We start from the raw sequence: 15,135 nt of genomic DNA, 5'->3' as shown, positions 1-15,135 counted from the left end.
CAGAGCCAACCCCCCCCCCATGCAGGAAAGCCTTGCGCGCACACGCGCCTTCCCAGGGGGCTGAGCCCCCCACCCGTGCAGGGAAGCCCCGCAGGTGCTTGACCTGGCGCCAACCCCATCCCCGCGCCAGGAAGCCCCGGGGCCAAACCCCCACACGCCGGAAGCCGAAACTACCTCCATCGTCTCTCGTGGTAAGTAGTGGGGCTTCTGGGGGGTGGGAGGGAAATGGGGGCGGGGCTGACAGGACGCCTCGCGAGCGACTGGTCGAGGCCTCGAGATCGACCAGTAGCTTGTGAGTGACCGGTTGGTGACCACGGGTATACAGCATATTGGCATTGCATCTACATTCATCCACCAGTAGCTTGCTAGTACTTCCCTCTTCCCAAAATACATCCCATATACATGTTTCCAATGATATATCTGTCCTGCATGGTTCTGTAGTGACAGGCAAGGATAAGCATATCACTTTTGAGGGTTCCATTCAGTGTACCCTGGAGTATCCAATAGTTTATACTCTTTCCCAGACCACTGGCTTATAAATCAAAATAGTCAAAAAAAGATCCCATGGTCAATATTAGGAGTGCGTTTGTCTTCTTAGCACTGTCTCCACAGGCTGCTGATGAGCAATTTTAATAACAATTTCACTTAATAAGAAATCATCCTAGAGATAGATGTATCGCATCCATTCATATCCATATGTGTTGTTGGGATTTTGTGGTTCCCAGAGTCAGGTGCTGGGCAGAATCAAGGGTCTTCAATTCAATTCAATTCAATTCAATTCAATTCAATTCAATTCAATTCAATTCAACAAGACTTTATTTAATGTGCACAAAGGGAGAGCCCCTGGTACTAAAATCAACCAGAGCCCCTCGAGCAAGGAGCCCCTCCCCTTGCTGTTTTATAGCACATGGCAGTTACAGGTTACATAACACTAACTTCTAAACCAATCAGATTCAACCTTTCCATATATGGCTTTGTTTGTCACATGCTTGTACTTCTCCACTCCACATGTTGAGTTCACCCCCCCCTTCCCTTGGCCTTTTCTAGGCTGTTGCTAGGGTGGTGAGCCACAGCATGCTTCTTTATGCATATCTACTTTCCAAACCACATTTTGTTTAAAATGAACACATGCATACCCTTCAGTGTCAAACAAAGATCTTTTCCCTTGTTTTAATACATGCGCTAATACGCTGTTAGGTCAGGACATTTCCAGATCTTACCCAATGCATTTCATTTTCAAGGGTCAAGCAGAGAATTTGCATTGCAGAACATCCAACGGCTGTTGCAAGTTTATTCTCTAATTCCATCTGTTTCTCATAGAACAGCCAAGTATATGTGTTTATCCACTGCCACATATTTCATGTAGCTTTCAGGTTTCACCAACGCACCCAGCCCATATCCATATTTGCATTTACCTGCTTCTGAATGAGACTGTCTTGCAATTGTGTTAGAGAGCATAGCTTATTTTTTATTACCTCTAGATCCATGATATTCATAATCCCTGCTTCAGTTCCTCCCGGTATTTTTCACTGTTAGTGGGCTGCTCCCCATGCTCGCTATGCTCCCCAATCCCCCCTCTATCTCCACCAGCCACTTTTGCTTTCCCGGCCAGAATGCGTGAGAGAGTGATGATGTCATTCTGTTGCCCAGCAGGAAATGCTTTTTTTATACAGAGAGAGATTACAAAAATCCTTAGACTGGTCACACAAATCCTTCACACACAGCACCCACTTCTCTGTGTAGGTAGGGCTGTGTGATTTTTTTGTTTTATTTTACACAGAATGGACCCTTATTTTAAAGACACTGTGGGTATGTCTGCACTACCACCCTAGTTTGAACTAGGGTGGTAATGCAGGCAACCGGAGTTGCAAATGAAGCCCGGGATTTGAATTTCCCGGGCTTCATTTCCATATTGCCGGGCGTCGCCATTTTTAAATGTCCGCTAGTGTGGACTCGGTGCTGCGCGGCTACACGCGGCACGGACTAGGTAGTTCGGACTAGGCTTCCTATTCCAAACGAGGAGTAACGGTAGTTTGAATAGGAAGCCTAGTCCGAACTACCTAGTCCGTGCCGCATGTAGCCACTCGGCACGGAGTCCACACTAGCGGACTTTTAAAAATGGCGGCACCCGGCAATATGCAAATGAAGCCCGGGAAATTCAAATATCGGGCTTCATTTGCAACTCCAGTTGCCTACATTACCACCCTAATTCGAACTAGGGTGGTAGTGTAGACATACCCTGTGTGTGTGTATGTGTGTGTGTGTGTGTGTGTGTCCTTTCACCTCTGTATACCTGCACATGCACACACACACACAGCAGTGAAAGTAGGCCGGTGCTCCCCCGTGCGCTGTTCTGGCAAGAAGCCAGCCAGCTGGAGCACTTGGCTGAAGTGGAAGGGGTGGGGCTTGCCCACCCAGGCTCCTGGCTTCCTGCAAGCTGGTATGATGAGGGCTGGCTTCATGCACAGTGTGTCCCTGGATGACTGCCCTTCTTTTTGTTCTTCACAGCTGGATCAACTGGGAAGGGGAATGGTCAACACCTAACCCTGAGTGGCCCACCAGCACAGGAGAGCCCATGAAGGTCTCCAGAGGGAGCATACTGCTACCCTGCAAGCCCTGCAGTGCTCCATGGTCTGGCAGGACTGGAGACCTGAGGAAGACCTGCAGTTGCATCACAAGACCCGGTGGGAGCTGATGCAGAAGGGCCCAACCATCTGCGCTGTCCTCCATATGGTAAATGACTTCCTGATGGCTGCTCCTGCACCAGCTCCCGCCCCTCTGGCTTTTCTCCCTAGTCCACCCGCATGGCTGGTGAGGGCCCCACACAAGAGGCAGTAGGATCACCCGAGGCAGGTGGCACTCCCAGGCCCAGTCCAGAGCCTTTTCTCCTCTCTTCTCCCACATCTGCCTCCCTCCTCCCCTACCCAGGTTCTTTTCCCAGTCCCTCCCCAGTTACATTTTCCCCAAATAAAAAACCAGAAGTTCTTGTTTCAAAACAAAAAGTGTAGTTTATTGTCTCTGCAGAGAAGGGGAGGAGGAGGGGGAGTGCAGGGGAAGGGAGATGTGGGAGGACCAATATTCTCCTCTTCCCCACAGCCCCTGCAATTATTCTCCACCAAAATGTTACACTTAGAGAAATAGAGTTTGCAGAATTTTGTTTGGGGGATAAGGCAATGTGCCACATTTATTGTGAATGTAAAATTCATTCAGGGTGCATCTACACTGCATCTGTAGGTCAAAATAAGATGCAAAATTTGAGCTATACAAATTGCAGCTCTTATTTTGATCTAATTTAAAAGTAAAGTGCTATACTGACAAGTTCCTTAACCCTTGTGGAACAAAGGTTACAGGGATGCTGGAATAGCACACCCATTATTTCGAAATCGATTTTGAAATAACGGGCATGTTCAAAGGTGCAGAATAGCTATTTTGGGATACTTCTGGCATCTCAAAATAATGCCACTGTCTAGACATAGCCTTATTGTCCCTAGCTACTAAAATTATCCAACACACATACACGTACTCATACATACAGTTCTACAGATGGGATATCATTCTACATCTGCCCTCACCAGAGACTGTATCATCACTATACCAGAGAGCTCAAGACTCAGTTTAGTCTAGTTCAGCTAGTGCTAGCCAGTAGGCTCACCTGTATGCATCTTCCTGATTTCGCCTGGACTTCCTCTTATATGACTCAGTATTCACACCTCCCATTTCTGGGTTTTTGTTGTTCTTTCTCCTACGCAATGCACCCAAGAATGTCTTTATTAGTAGCAGTATTTATTTATTATACTATTCACAAAGGAGAGCTTTGTTTTAAAATAATTAAAACAGTCTTCAGGGCTTTGTGTCCCTTCTATGAATCCTTAACTCCTAATCCTTTCTATGAAATTTGTTCGAGTCCTTCATTCCTTAATGCTTTGTTCTTAAAAGTAAGCGCTCTTAGCTTTGTGACTATCTATTAGTATATTTTTTTAAAAGATTACATTTATACAGAAATTTATTTAAGCCTTTGAAATCTGGAAATGAAAAAAATACCATTGATAAAATTAGTAATATTTAAATAATTATTCACAGGCTTTACTCAAGCCATTTAGAGCAAGAGATCAGGAGGAGTGAATTCAGCCACCTTTTGGGTGGAGTGCAGGTCCGGTTTAAAAGCACAAAGCAATACTGAGCAAAAAAGCACTCGCAAACAAATCAATATCATCATGAATAGCATTCTTATAAAGTCAGGTATAAGGTTAATGTTGGCTTTATTTCTATGTGTTTGGTGGGTGAATCTCCACTGTGATGTAAAGTTATTTACAGCTATGAAATGTAGATACAAAGCCTTTCTGCCGACTTTGCAGAGGTGGGAAAAATTACTGCTTTGTCTAGACTACACAGCCCTTAGTCACACAGATCTGTTGTTAATAGTCAGACATTGAACATACTATTTGTTGGCACTTTTGACTACAAAATACTTTCACTCCCCACAAGTAAGATTCACGTTGTTGACAGGAAAACACTCCTGTGTACAATGTGCCATTTACACTGCCACTTGCCATGGCAACATTTTTGTCCTGTGCGAGGGGGAGTTAGGCATCTGTGAATGACAAAAGTTTGGTCCCGGCTACATCTAGACTGCAAGCTTCTTTCAGAAAAAGCTTTTCCGGAAGAGATCTTCCAGAAAACCTTTTTTACAATAGAGCGTCTACACAGCAAAAGCACATCAAGAAAGAGCTGTGTTTTTTGAAAGATAGGCTGTGTCTAGACTACATGGCTCCATCGACGGAGCCATGTAGATGAGGGTTGTAGGAAAAGGGAAATGAAGCCGCGATTTAAATAATCGCCGCTTCATTTAAATGTACATGGCTGCCGCGCTGAGCCGACAAACAGCTGATCAGCTGTTTGCCGGCTCAGCTCACTAGTCTGGACGCTCCCCTGTCGACATCAAAGCCCTTTGTCGGCAGCCCCGTTATTCCTCGTGGGATGAGGTTTACCGGGGCTGCCGACAAAGGGCTTTGATGTTGGCAGGGGAGCGTCCAGACTAGCGCTGAGCCGACAAACAGCTGATCAGCTGTTTGTCGGCTCAGCGCGGCAGCCATGTAAATTTAAATGAAGTGGCGATTATTTAAATCGCCGCTTCATTTCCCTTTGCCCAATAAACAAATCTACATGGCTCCATCGACGGAGCCATGTAGTATAGATGTACCCATAGTGTCCACATTGATTGAATGCTATCTCACATTTCAGTTTTGATTACTGTGGACCGAGTGGCCACTAGGGACACCTGTGCTTTTTCCTGGAGGCATCTTCTTTAAAAAAAACCACTCTCTTCTGCATCCACACATTCCTTTTTCTGAAAAATCATTTTTGGAAAAAGACTTTTGACTTTCTGTCAAAAGAATGAAATAGCAGTGTGGACGTAAATGTTGTTTTTCTGGGGAAATGACCGTTTTTCCAGAAGAACTCTGCAGTGTAGACATACCCCCAGTTGGCAGTGTAGTCAAAGCCTACACAGGGTACAAGGCAGTGAAGAATTTGACCATCCGGTGAGTCTGCTGAAAATTAAGCAGCATTTTTCTCACATGTTATTTCTTAGTCAAAGTGTAAAAAAAAAAAGAAAAAGAAAAATGATCAAATCCATATGCCATTCCATAATAGCCAGGTTCAAAGAAATGTTTCAGGCCACTCAGAATTAACACTAGGATGCTTCTGTAAATATTACAGATTAAATTTGTCACAATGTTGTTTCTCCAATGGCCCAGAGAAGCCCAAGATCAGAAGGGATCACGGGTAGTTGAAAGGTACCTTAGTCCCCCCAGAGCCCATCCCTCCACATGTCCCTGTCTGTAAGTTCTGAGCGGTCCGTTAGAAGTGCAGTACTGCATCTCGCTTTGAAGAACAATCTCAAAGGGGTAATAATGGTTCAGTATTTGTTTCTATTGACCGAACCCAAGAGTTCTATTTTGATAGAAAAGATTCCAGATAACAGCTGCATTTCTAGATTTCCTTTTTCATGCTATTTGTTCTACTGTACAGGTTTTTCCCCATAATCTTGCAACCTAGCAGTGGCTCACAAACTCAAAAAGCCAAATGTCAGAAATACATGAATGAATGCCTGAAGTGTCGCCTTTTTGAACTTAAGTGATTGTTTTTTACTTCACCTGTTGGAAAAAGGAAATTGTCAAGTATATTATGTATTCTCATGTGTTTGTTTGTTTGTTTAGCTCATTTAAACATGCATACCCCAATTTTTGAGCCTGTGAGGGGAAATGTGAAGTAAGGAATGAGAAGCTAGGGAAATGGCTTCACAGAATTTTTCCAGTCCTGGAACCCCAGGCCTGCCTCTGGGTTACTCCAAATTCTGCCTAACTAGAAATTAAGCAGTTTAATTTTCATTATTTTCAGTCATAATTTTCAGCCTTAACTTTTCCTTAGTGAAAAATGAACTGTTTTAATATTATGAATTGCCGCTAATTTATTTAATGTAGCTAGTTGTCATAACTAGTTAATTTGTTTTGATTAACTAGATCTGGAGGCTTTTTTTTTACTTTTTCAAAGACAAACAATAAGCCAGCTTTGAGAATACAGCTGGATATGAGAACGTGCTCAACCCTTGTAAAATTTTCAAAGATTATCTAGGACAGCTAATTACACTGAGTAAAGAGGCAGTAAAAAAGTTAATTTTTCATTAACAAACAATGATCAAAATAATGCAGATTAAACAAATATCATTTACATTATTCAGCTGGGAAATCAATATGAGTGACCAATCAGGCCTACATGGATGGTTATGCTGGAATACTACATACAGGCTGTGTCTACACTGGCAAGTTATTCCGGAAAATCAGCCGCTTTTCCGGAAAAACTTGCCAGCTGTCTACACTGGCCGCTTGAATTTCCGGAAAAGCACTGACGATCTAATGTAAAATCATCAGTGCTTTTCTGGAAAAACTATGCTGCTCCCGTTCGGGCAAAAGTCTTTTTCTGGAAAACTGTTCGGAAAAGGGCCAGTGTAGACAGCACCGTAGTGTTTTCCGCAAAAAAGCCCCGATCGCGAAAATGATGATCGGGGCTTTTTTGTGGAAAAGCGCGCCTAGATTGGCCATGGACGCTTTTCTGGAAAAAGTGCTTTTCCGGAAAAGCATCCTGTCAATATAGATGTGCTTTTCCAAAAATGCTTTTAACGGAAAAATTTTCCGTTAAAAGCATTTCCAGAAAATCATGCCAGTGTAGATGTAGCCACACTGTAAGACTGAGGTGGAATAACCAATTTTTCAGAAACCTTGAGAGTAAGATTTGATAAATGCATGTTAGTGTATGTGGCTGGTGATTATCTCTGCAGCCACAAAAATGAAAGAACTACAACACACAAAATAAGAGTATGCAAGTAGAATAGGCATACAGCTCTTATGCTGAAATTCGGCCCTTCAGAGTTATGCTAGGCAGATGCTATTGTGACCCAAGGACCTCTTGAACACAACATATAGCGAGCCCAAGCTATAAAGAACACCGGGTTCACTGAAAGGGTGCCATGTGAACTCTCCACAGATACATCTACACTACGGAATGAACTCAAATCAAGATACACAACTTCAGCTATGTTAATTGCGTAGCTGAAGTTGAAATAGCTTACCTTGACTTTTGGCGCTGCCCTCACTGCAGGAAGTCGATTGTAGCTCACTCTCCCTTCGACTTCCCGTTCTCCTCGTACAATATGGACTACCAGCGCCCCCTCAATTCAAATTAGAATGTCTTCACTAGACCTGCTAATTCGAAGCCCAGATGATCGACAGCAGTAGTGTGGACATACCGTAATGGAATCCTGTATCATGCTGATCCCCTTATTCAGTATAAGATGGAGGTAAAAGTAAGTGCACAGCTCCATGAAGAGCTGGCTGAACTGCAGCAAAAAACAACGGGGAGCTATTTAAAGAGCTGACTGGGACCCAAGTTGCATAGGACAGCACCTGTAAAAAATTTTAAGTTACTTTCACAGCTGGGATAAGATGTATGTACAGGAAATATTTAAGGAGCTGTAGTCTGTACAGAAATATTGTTCTTTATGTATGTAAAATGCCCTAACTTTAAAAGGTTTCCACAGATAGGGTGTTGAAAAAAAGGTCTCTCTCTGGCTATGTGAAAATGAAGTCCTGAAAGCTTCACAATGAAGGCCCATTTACTTAGTGAGGGTGCATCTACACTACGGGGGTCTTCCAAGGATACTTGAGGTATCCTGGAAAAACTCAGCCACGTCCAGAGAACACGTTTGCTCTTCCACTTTTTTTTGCAGAAGTGCAAATGCGCTCTTTCAGAAGCCCTGTCTTCCTCATTACACAAGGAAGATGGGATCTTCCAAAAGAGTGGGATTTTCCAAAATTTGGACCAGTGTAGATGGGCCAAATTTCGGAAAAGCTGCGTCTGAAAAAAAAATCGGAAAAAGCTGTAATGTAGACCTAGCCTGTGTCAACCACTTATGGAGGGATAGGTAATCAACTTGAAAGAGACACATGGGGGAAAAGAAGCTCATAGGGGAGTTATGCAGTTTGAAAACTTTAAAAAATTGATCTGGGAAAATGTTTATGCAGGACTAAGGAGAACCACAGTCTGAGAGGACAAGCTGTAAACAGGCTTGATTTTATGAAAAGGCGTAATTGTTTGAAAGACCCTGAACTTGATGTAAACTTCCTTGTAGGAGATATGAAAATGCCTTCTCCTTGCCAGAAAGCAGATTATGATTTTGTTTTGTATATAGCTATTTGTTTTTCCTGTTCTTATTCACTATCACTCAAATTTCTGTACTTTGAGAATAAACCTATTCTTGTTTTCAGTGTAAATAGATCTGTGTTGTGTGTTTAGCAAAGCTGTGCTTGAAGGTATAACTGGTAAGTTGGTATGCTGCTCCCAAGGAATAGCAGGCCTGGTAATTCAGTGCAGATTCAATGGCTAAGGCTCTGGACACTGCAGGAGTCAGTCAAAGGACTTGGGGTATGTCTACACTACAAAGTTAATTCGAACTAACGTCTGTTAGTTCGAATTAACTTTGATAGGTGCTACACTAGCGCTCCGCTAGTTCGAACTTAATTCGAACTAGTGGAGCGCTTAATTCGGACTAGGTAAACCTCATTTTATGAGGACTAACGCCTAGTTTGAATTAGCTAGTTCGAATTAAGGGCTGTGTAGCCACTTAATTCAAACTAGTGGGAGGCTAGCCCTCCCCAGCTTTCCCTGGTGGCCACTCTGGGCACCACCAGGGAAACTTGTCTGCCCCCCTCCAGGCCCCGGACCTCTTAAAGGGGCACGGGCTGGCTACGGTGCCCATGCCAGGTGCAAGCCTGTCAGCACCCAGCCAGCAGACCCTGCACCTGGCACGGCTCAAGCCAGCCACCCGCTGCCACCCAGCCCTCCCCCTCTTCCCGGGACCAGACTGGCGGCTCCCGGGAGCCTGCCCGGGTTCACAAGAGGCGGGCGCCTGACTGGTCTAGTGCGGAGATCGTGGACCTCATCCACGACCTCCACACTAGGCACAGGAAAGTGGCCGTCTAGGGCAGGAGAGCTGCCAGCCTGGTCACCCGGGAGCAGGTGTGCATGAAAATCAAGGTGGTCCACTGAGACCCCTGACCCTGAGCCCTAAGCTTAGAACGTCCGTACTGGGTCAGACTAAAGGTCCATCTACCCAGTAGCCTGTCTGCCGACAGCGGCCAACACTAGGGACCCTGGAGGGGATGGACCGAAACAATGACCAAGCCATTTGTCTCATGCCATCCATCTCCAGCCTTCCACAAACAGAGGCCAGGGACACCATTTCTACCCCCTGGCTAATAGCACTCCATGGACCCAACCTCCATGACTTTATCTCACTTCTCTTTAAACTCTGTTCTAGTTGTAGCCTTCACAGCCTCCTGCAGCAAGGAGTTCCACAAGTTGATTATTTGCTTTGTGAAGAAGAACTTTCTGTTATTAGTTTGAAGCCTGCTAACCATTCATTTCATTTGGTGTCCTCTAGTCCTTCTATTATGGGAACTAATGAAGAACTTTTCTTTATGCACCCTCTCTACACCACGCATGCTTTTATAGACCTCTATCATATCCCCCCTCAGTCTCCTCTTTTCTAAGCTGAAAAGTCCCAGTCTCTTTAGCCTCTCTTCATATGGGACCTGTTCCAAACCCCTGTTCATTTTAATTGCCTCCCCTCTCCCACCTCCTTTTCCCAGTCTCCCCGAGTTTTGTTCAATAAAGAGAGTTTCTATTTTTGAACACACGTGTCCTTTATTTTGTACATCAGGAAGGGGGGCTAGGGAGGGGTAAGTGGAAGGAGGTGAGGGAGGAATGGGGTACGAGCCCCTGATGTGGAGGACTGGGGTGGCTCTGTGGGCTTCTCGGGGTGGAAGCTCTCCTGAAGCCCCTTGATTGACCCCCCCCCTCCGGATGGCAGCCTGCGGCAAGTGCAGCCGGACTGATGGCCAAGTGCTGTGATGTGCCGAGTGTGGGCACTCAGGGCACTCAAAGCCAGGACTGCTTTGCAAGCGGGGAACCCTGAGAACTGTCTGTCCCGGGTGGGGGTCGGGTCCCTTTAAGCACAGCCCTCGGCTAGCTTGAGGCAGCAGCTCCACACTCTAAGTCCTAATCTGATGCCCTGCCAGCACTGCTTCCGGCCATCGTTAACCTCAGTTCAGGGTCCACTCAGTGTGGACATGATAGTTCGAATTAGCAAAACGCTAATTCAAACTAATTTTTAAGTCTAGATGCACTAATTCGAATTAGCTTAGTTCGTATTAACTAATTCGAACTAAGTTAGTTCGAATTAGTGCTGTAGTGTAGACATACCGTTGGACGTTAGTGTGCCCATTACTGTGCTGTGCAGAGAGAGGAAGGCCATGTTCCCAGGGGCAGGTGGTTTCAGGGAGCTAATCCACAGCCAACCTACGTAAGGAGTTGGTAGTGATGAGATGCCTCACAACCATGGGGACCGCTGGAAAGTGTCACAGATGTATTACAAAAGAGACAAGAATAAAACACGGAGAGTATTTCAACACCAAGATATTAAACTCTATTACAGGGACATCAATCACTTAGGCTATGTCTAGACTACAACCCTCTTTTGAAAGAGGCTTTTTCAAAAGATTATTTTGAAAAAGCCTCTTTCGAAAGAGAGCGTCTAGACTGCAACCACTTCTTTCAAAAAAGCAAGCCACTTTTTTGAAAGAGAGCACCCAGGCAGTCTGGATGCTCTCTTTCGAAAAAGCCCTGTTTGCAGTCAAGAATGCCTTTTTTTGAAAGAGCACTTTCAAAAAAAAGGTGTTCTTCCTCATAAAATGAGGTTTACTATTGTTGAAAAACCACTGTGTTCTTTCGATTTAATTTCGAAAGAACATGGCGGCAGTCTAGATGCAGGAGAAGTTTTTTCAAAAAAGCCCTGTAATTTAGACACACCCATACAGAATAGCCACATAGCTAACAGAGGCAGATAACACTTAACGAGGTAAAACTATCAATTGATATGTCTGTGTAAGTCAGTTACTTTGCACCTCCAACTTGCCAAACATAGCTATTAATCAGAGCAGTACTTAGGAGCCATTCCAATTAAAGGGCTTGTCTAGACTATGCTGAAGTTTTGAAAGAGGATATGCAAATTCCGTGGAAATTTGCATATCTTCTTCCGATCTCACTTTCGAAAGTGAAAGTAGTCAGGACTCGGTTTTTTTGGGCAACCACCCGCCTTTTTCAAAATGCCGCCTAAACCTCATTTTTTGATTTTCCATGGAATACCCGTGGAATTTGCATATCGTCTTTTGAAACTTCAGCGTAGTCTAGACATAGCCTTACTGCAAGACACAACTGTCTGAGTTAACTGTGAAATCACAGGGGAAAAAAACCCTCATATAAGACCGGAAAGCAGAGATGATAGAGGGAACAAATAACCTGTGCACTGAGCACACTCATGATATCACTGAGAAATAAAGAACAATCCTGGATGGCATAAACTGTGCACCTGGAAAAAGGCAGAAGAGACCAGAGGATTTCTAGCATGGTCTGCCCTGCTATGCTCTGCAGGAGTTGTAGACAACTGTGGCATCTTCTCTCATGGAACTGAATGCTCTTCCCTGTTCTATTGTTTCTAATTCTAATAGCTTTCTAGATGTATTACAGAAAGATTTTAAATCACTACATTAAATTATTTCAGGTTATGCAACTCTGCTAACTCCTTTTGTGGTTGTTTTATATCAACAGATAAACTAAAATTGCTTGCTAGGGACTATTATCATTGCTTTCAACTATAAACGTGGCACAGTTAATTAGGAAAAATAGCTTTTAAAAAACTATATAATTGCAAGACTAGACAAGTCCAGTCATCATCTTTCTAGTAAGAGCTATTCAATTAGAAAACGTGTTATCAATTTTGTGGAAGCGGCTTCAGATGTGCAATCTTTCACTCCTGCAGTCCCTCAGGAGTCAGTTTTAACCACTTGATTATTTACTGTATGTTTGTGCTTTTAAAATGCATCATGATAAGGAGATGTATTACTTTATTTTACTTTAAAGAGCAAAGTGCCTGAAGAAGAAAAAGAGATGACTCTAGGAGTAATTCTTAGACAAGGCAACAAAAAGTGTTGGAAAAGTATTTAGGAAAATGTTCAAAATGAAACTAAGGAAAATAAAACAACTGTTTTTTTCAAAATCTCTCAGCAAAAAAAGTCTTTGCATTGAATTATTCCTGGCAGGCATCTAAGGGACATGTATTAAATATCTCATCTCTACTCTCTAATATTAACTGCAGAGGAAAACTATTGCTGATCATCCATGGCCAAAAAGATGTAATTAAAACTTTTATATAGTGCATAGATTAATCTCATTTTATATGAATTAAAACTCAAGGACTTTGAGGTTGCCTATGCATTGTGGAAATGTGCACTAGAATAGTGTAAATTATATCCTAGATATAGTGTGCACTAAATTGGCCTGTGAAGACCCTGCTGATGTTGGACTGCACTAAGAAGCACTATGCAGAGTTTAGTGCATGTCAGCAGGTTGTTTTATGTGTAACACAATGCACAACTTTCAGCATGCATTGATGAACCATGTAGCCAAGCCCCTAGTCTGGTTTCGCTTCAGATTCTATAAATCTTTCACCTTATATCTCTGAGGCCTAATCCAAAGGCTTTGATGTCTGTTGATTATCATTCTTATTGTGAACAAGTTGGATTCTTGACACCTTACTCATGTTTCAAAGTACCTGATGATGCCGGTAGTCCCACAGTATACGATAGTAGTAGCTGTATGAGTTAGTACTAGTCACCAGGCACATGTATCTAAGAATCAGGGCCGATATATCCAAAACATGGAATCATGCACTTTTAGGAAAATATACTTACAGAGAGGCATCAGAAAGCGAGAACAAACCATTACATAACTATTAATAAAAGAACCAAAACTTAGCAGGGGGCGGGAAATGCTCATGTTGAAATCTGAGTAATTTCAAAACCTTTTTAAAAATACGATTAAGGAATTATGATACAATTATGTCTCATTGTCATAGAAGTATAGAATCATTGAATCATAGGATTGGAAGAGACCTCAGAAGGTCATCAAGTCCAACCTCTTGCTAAAACCAGGGCCAATCCCAAATAAATCAACCCAGCCAGGGCTTTGTCAATCCAGGATTTAAAAATATTCAATATGAAATTGTTTTTCCTAATATCATAACATAATATAAGAACATAAGAACTGCCATACTGGCTCAGACCAAAGGTCCATCTAGCCCAGTATCTTGTCTACCAACAGTGGCCAACACCAGATGCCCCAGAGGGAGGGATCACAACAGGTAATTCTCATGTGATCCCTCTCCTGTCACCCACTTCCAGAGAAATAGATGTTAGGGATACCATTTCTAATTTCTACTCATCCTGGCTAGTAGCCATTGATGGACCTAACCTCCATGAATCTGTCTAGCTCTTTTGTTATCGCTGTTAAAGTTCTAGCCTTCACCTCATCCTCTGGCAGGGAATTTCACAGGTTGACTGTGCTGCATGAAGAAAAACTTCCTTTTTTTTGTTTTAAACCTGCTGCCTATTAATTTCATTTGGTGACCCCTAGTTCTTATACTGTGGAAATAAATAAATAACTTTTCCTTATTCACTTTTTCCATACCAGTTATGATTTTATAGCTCTCTATCATATCCCCCCTTAGTCTTCTCTTTTCTAAGCTGAAAAGTCCAAGTCTTTTTAATCTCACTTCATACGAGACCTGTTCCTAACCCTTAATCATTTTTGTTGCCCTTTTCTGAACCTTTTCCAATGCCAATATAATTTTTTTGAGATAAGGTGACCACACCTGTACGCAGTATTCAAGATGCGGGTGTACCATGTTTTATATAGAGGTAATAAGATATCTGTTTTATTCTCTATCCCTTTTTTAATGACTCCTAACAGTCTATTTGCTTTTTTGACTGATGATGTACACTGAGTGGATATTTTCAGAGAACTATCCACAATGACTCCAAGATCTCTTTCTCGAGTAGTTGTAGCCAAATTAATCCCCATCATATTGTATGTATAGTTGGGATTATTTTTTCCAATGTGCATTACTTTACATTTATCAACATTAAATTTCATTTGCCATTTTGTTGCCATATCACTTAGTTTGATGAGATCTTTTTGAAGCTCTTCACATTCTTCTTTGGTCTATCTAGAGGAGTTTGGTATCATCTACAAAATTTGCCGCCTCATTGTTTACCCCTTTCTCTAGATCATTTATCAATAAGTTGAATAGGACGGGTCCTAGAATAGACCCTTTGGGAACTTGCCACCCACATCTACAGATGAGGTCAAGCTGAGCTTGGCTGCTGGTCACTTCCTTCAGCACTTGTACAAGTCCCCAGCTTGTTTGCATACTGTTGTATTGGTCTCCCAATACGATGGTTCCCAACTACTAATCTGTGGACCACCAGTCCACAACCCACTGGCTACAGGTCTGTGGCAGCTGCCAGAGCTCAAGCTGGCTGTTCATAGTGGCTCAGCTCTGGCAGCCATGATGGGCTGAAACATGGCAGGAGGAGGAGCCTCCCTCTCGCCTCCCTCCTCTGTGCATGGGGCATAGGGGTGAAGGTCAAAGGGAGCTAGGCACAGAGGAGCAAGAGGTTGGGA

The sequence above is a fragment of the Pelodiscus sinensis genome, chromosome 9, assembly GCF_052426305.1.
Source record: "Pelodiscus sinensis isolate ZL-2025 chromosome 9, ASM5242630v1, whole genome shotgun sequence".
Classification (NCBI taxonomy): domain Eukaryota; kingdom Metazoa; phylum Chordata; order Testudines; family Trionychidae; genus Pelodiscus; species Pelodiscus sinensis.
This window is presented reverse-complemented; position numbering follows the sequence as displayed.